Here is a 5,283-nt window from a genome sequence, read left to right on the forward strand (position 1 = left end):
ATTATCCCAACATCGTGAGTTGTATATTTTGATACAGTCAAAATGTACACTGTAATTGGTTGTTCTATAAAGGCTGATATTGGATATACCATAATCTATGTAGAGGGATATGGTTGATCAATATAGAATAAGTCCCTTCTACATAATGGGAGTAATATCTTAGGCCACATGATTGAGTGAGACTAGAAATGCATGGCCATGCTCAAAGAAGTTGATAATTCATAGATGAAATATACTTATGAACTTAGTAAACGAGTTTTAAATAAGGTAATATTTATGGTTTGGTATCTTTGGATGAAAGATTAGGTTTAAAAAGGGTTAAAGCTCATAGTGATATATTTGTTACTTAGGATGTAAATGTACGAATGGTGTGTGGATGATTGTTTTCAGAATTAGATAGTTGATCTATATGAATGATGTATATTGTCCAATTGTATTTTGACATATATGTTCATGTAAATTGAGAAATGGTTTATATATGATTCATTGAGTAGGAACATAATATATAAAATGAACATAGCATACGTTTGGGATTTATTTAAAATCTTGCTTATGCACTTGCATCTAATTATGATTGTGGATGTGATGGCGTGATACACATGAACTTGGTAAAGTATACTATTATATTGACTATATAGAAAAATAAATGTTTGAGTCTTCATTGGTGTGGTTATATCTATTATACTTTAAACGCGACTTGACACATGGGTATATGCAAATATACTTGGGTTTACATATAGGGTAAGATAGGTAACTTACTTTTACATTTAGGGTAAGATAGGCAACTTACTTAAGGTAGAGAGGCTGTCTAATGTAATAAATGCATGTGATTATATATATATATTCTTACTAGTCATTTATAAGCTTACAAATTTGTATAAATAATTTATGATAGTCGAATAGACTAGAAAATGAAATGAGTTTGTTTATGTCTAAAAGTTTGATATTACTTGGTATTAATGTGTAGAATTTATGAGGGTCACATAGATTACTATGCTAGTGTCGTATATATGAAATTGTTGTGGTAATATGTTTTATATTGTTACATGTGAACGATATTTCCAAATATACAAATGATATGAAATGTTCAAATTAAGAGTTGAATTAGCTTATGATTTAAATCATAGTTAACTTTCAAGACATATTCATGTGATTATATAAATATTTTAATTTAATTGTTCAGAACTGTGTTTTATTCTGTAATGCCTTATGACCCTATTTCGGCCACGGATACGAGTTAGGGGTGTTAAATTTTATTGGTATCAGAGCTATGATTTAGTCGGTTCTAGGACTAACGTAGCTTGTGTCAGTCTAGCTATACATGCCATATTATATACTGTGATAGTGTGATGTGACAGCCCTAATTTGACCCTAGTCGAAAAGTGGTTTCAGGACCACAAAACCGAGTCACAAAAATAATTAACCGATATATTCTATGTTTATTATATGTGTAAATGTATGTGTGAAAGTTTCATGCTTTAATTTTGTCATTTGCATGTGAAATTTATTAAATAGGACTTATATGAGACATTTTGAAATATGATAGGTTATTTTTGTAGTGGCCAAATAATTGATAGTGTAAATAAATGGGTTTGCATGTCTAATACCCCACTTTAGTAGTAGTGGCCGGCCATGATAATGATGGTAAGCAAAATATGTGTTGTATAATAATATTATATGATAATGGTTTAATTTATGAAAAAAAATTAAGTAAAATAAGAAAGAGTAATAGAAAAAGCAAAAGAAAAAAACAAAATATTGGTTTTCATCTTCTTCCTTAGGAGCCGAATGTTAAAGAAGAAAGGGGGATATAGCATTCGGTCATCTTAAGCTCAAAACAAGGTTAGTAATTCATGTTAGATTTTGAAATTTTAGCTTATTTTAAGTTAGTTACTAAGTTCTTTACTTAGCCCATGTTAAAATTTTGGATTTGGGTGGTGAATGAAGCATTCGGCCATGGTTGATAGTGAATAGATTTGATTACTTTCTTTATGTTTTGATGAATAAATGTTGATGAGAGAAGTTTGAACTAGTTAAGAATTTAATTTGGTAGTATTTATATGTGTAATAGCCGAAATTGGATTTGCTTAGTTACTTGCACAAATGTTTTGTATTTAAATGCTAGAAGGTGAGTATTACTGTTTAGATGATTTGAAAAGAATAAGGTAAAAGTTTGAATATCTAAAGGTTCGGTATTATACATGAATTCTAATGGTATGATTTTAAATAATGTAAGAAATGGAATGTGAATAATGTTGATGCATAGGTGAAAACATTATGTTCGGGTATGATGGTATATTAATGTGTAATTAACCCATTTTGATAACATTATATAAAGTGATAAATAATAATGATTAGAAGTGTATTGGTTAAGTAAATATGATTTTTATTTTATTAAGTGATCAATGTCGTATGTGGGTTGTGATTATTTTAAGTGACTAAGTAATGTGTTTTGTTTCATTAAGGTTAAGTATATTTTTGGTATATGAGTAAGTGTATATCATGTACGTATTTATGTTTTGAGATGGCCGAATATAAATGGAAAAGTTTACATTAGACTTATATTAAGGATGTAGTCATAAAATACATATATACCATGAGTACATGTACAATCGGTTATATGGATTTTTATGTATATCACTAAGTTAATATGAATGCAAGGAGTAAATTGTAGTAAATTTGCTTGGGACAGCAGCTGTAATGTGAAATTGGAAAAATCACCATAAATTATGGGAATGGAGTTAGAAGCTGATTAAATTATGTAATTAAAGCTTAATGAGTCTAGTTTCAAATGAAATCAACGAGAACATATTTTGACTTCTGTACAATTGGAATTTTGATTCGTAGTAAAGGGTGGTCAGATTAGTCAAACAGTGAAACAGGGGAAACTTTAAGAAAAATCTGGTATTGATTGGCTAAACTAAAAATTATCAAAATTTTAGGGAGAAGAGATATATGAGTCTATTTTTAGGGAAATTTTACGGTAATTTATTTGGAGTTTCGTAGCTCCAGTTATAAATAATTTAGTGACTGTTGCTCAGGAAGACAGCTTATAGTGAAATTGCTATTATGTGGTAAACAATGATAAAAAAAATTGTTAATGAGTTGCTTATTGTTTTCTTATAAACTTACTATGATCTATATGTGTGAAAATCGAATATGTATATATATTATGTTTTTGATGTAATGCTTGAACAGTCGAATAATGACTAGTTTAAAATTGTTGAATTTAAGCTCAAGAGCATAGAGGGGCAAATTCGGATAAGGGAAAAGAGAAAGTAGTAGAATAGCCGATCCGAGACTGTTCAAAAATATTCAAGGTAAGTTTTAAGTACTTATACATATAATATTATTCGAAAATGACATGACTGATTATGAGAATTTAGTGCTACTTGTTAATTATGTACATGGCCGAACGGAAATTTGTATTGGAAGCAAAAAAAAAAAGTGATATGATTTCATGATCAAATGGTAGTGTTAGATGAAAATGAGAAAGATTTTACGTGTAAACTATTATGTATTTAATCGTGAGTGATGAAATGTGATAAAAGTGAATGAGGTATAGAATGATTTATTTAAATGATGATTATACCTAAATAGGTGTGATGGTGTTGTATAAAACTTGTTGATTTGAATGTTGTACAGTATTATTCGGGCCTTGGAGCCTAGCAGGCTATAATGCTGGTGAGACATTATTCGGGCCTTTGAGCCTAGCAGGCTATAATGCCGGTGAGATATTTTTCGGGCCTCGAGCCTAGCAGGCAAAATGCCGGTGAATAAATTCGGGTTTTTAAAACCTAGCAGGCTGAATGCCGGTGAATTAATAAAAGTCTAAAACTAAAATACCTCATGTTAGAACGACGAATTCATTCATTCAATACGTTAAGTTGGCAAGGTACGTATGATGTATTTATATGAGAGTATGATTAAATTGAACCATAAGAGTATAGTTTGATACATATGTGAATACATGTTATGTTTATATCTATGATTATGATATATTCGGTCACAATACGAAGGTACGTGGAAATGTTCGATTTATTTATGCCATATAAATTCGGTTTGAGTGAAATTAGATTGCTAAGTATGCATTATATGCTTGTGAATATTCAGTCAATGATAATAAGTATATAAGAAATGACCTTTTCAGAAATTGAATAATTGATGTATAATTGAGTTTATTTGTAGTATTACTTAAAACTTACTAAGCTTATGAAAGATTACTTCGTTTACTATATTTCTCTGTTTATAGATTGTTGATTCCAGTTACCTGCTCGGGGAGAGGATTGTCAGCAACTCGTCACACTATCTATTTGTTTTTTTTTGGTACTGCTATATTTTGGTGTTGGTATGGCATGTATAGAATAGACTTAAGTGAATGCTAAATGATGAGATCTCTTGTATATATTTGCCATGTGAATATGGAAACTTTTGAATATCGTTATAAGTTGAATTTCTATCTTTGATGGTGTTGGCTATAATTATAACTGCTAATTGAATTAGGCAAAGGTGTATGTACTACTGTTGAAATTCAGATTAATAATTCTTCATAACCCATTCCGGCGACGGACACGGGTCATAGGGGTGTTACATTTTATTGGTATCAGAGCTAAAGTTTAGTTGATTCTAGGACTAACATAGCGTGTGTGAGTCTAGCTATACATGCCATAGAGTGTTAATTCGATAGTGAGATGATTTCTGACAGTTGAAATGTGTTTTTCGTATAGTAATTGATTCTGATCCTGATCGAGTAGTAGAGTGTAGCGCCTACTCCCGCGCACGGGACAGCGCCGATTGACTCTCAATTAAATGCAAGTAATCAAAATGATGAGGCAAAACAAGCCTTCTATGCTATGATGAACGACTGGTTTACCCAATATGTTCGAACAAATCCGGCTGTTGCACAACCCTCACCCCCGACTAATACAACCCCTGCACCTGTAGTATCTCCTGTAGTTGACCCGTTGAGGTTGAACAAGCCCCCGGTTGATAGGATTCGAAAGCATGGGGCTACTGAGTTCAAGGCTACTGATAGTGATGATGCCGAGCAGGCTGAGTTTTGGCTTGATAATACCGTTCGTGTATTCGATGAATTATCGTGCACACTTGATGAATGTTTACAATGTGCTATATCTCTGTTACGTGATTCTGCCTACTATTGGTGGAATACTTTGGTTTCCGTCGTGCCGAGAGAACGGGTTACTTGGGAATTCTTTCAAACCGAGTTCCGCAAGAAATAAATCAGTCAAAGATTCATCGATCAGAAACGGAAAAAATTTCTTG

This window comes from Gossypium hirsutum, chromosome A10, assembly GCF_007990345.1.
Source record: "Gossypium hirsutum isolate 1008001.06 chromosome A10, Gossypium_hirsutum_v2.1, whole genome shotgun sequence".
Taxonomy (NCBI): Eukaryota; Viridiplantae; Streptophyta; class Magnoliopsida; order Malvales; family Malvaceae; genus Gossypium; species Gossypium hirsutum.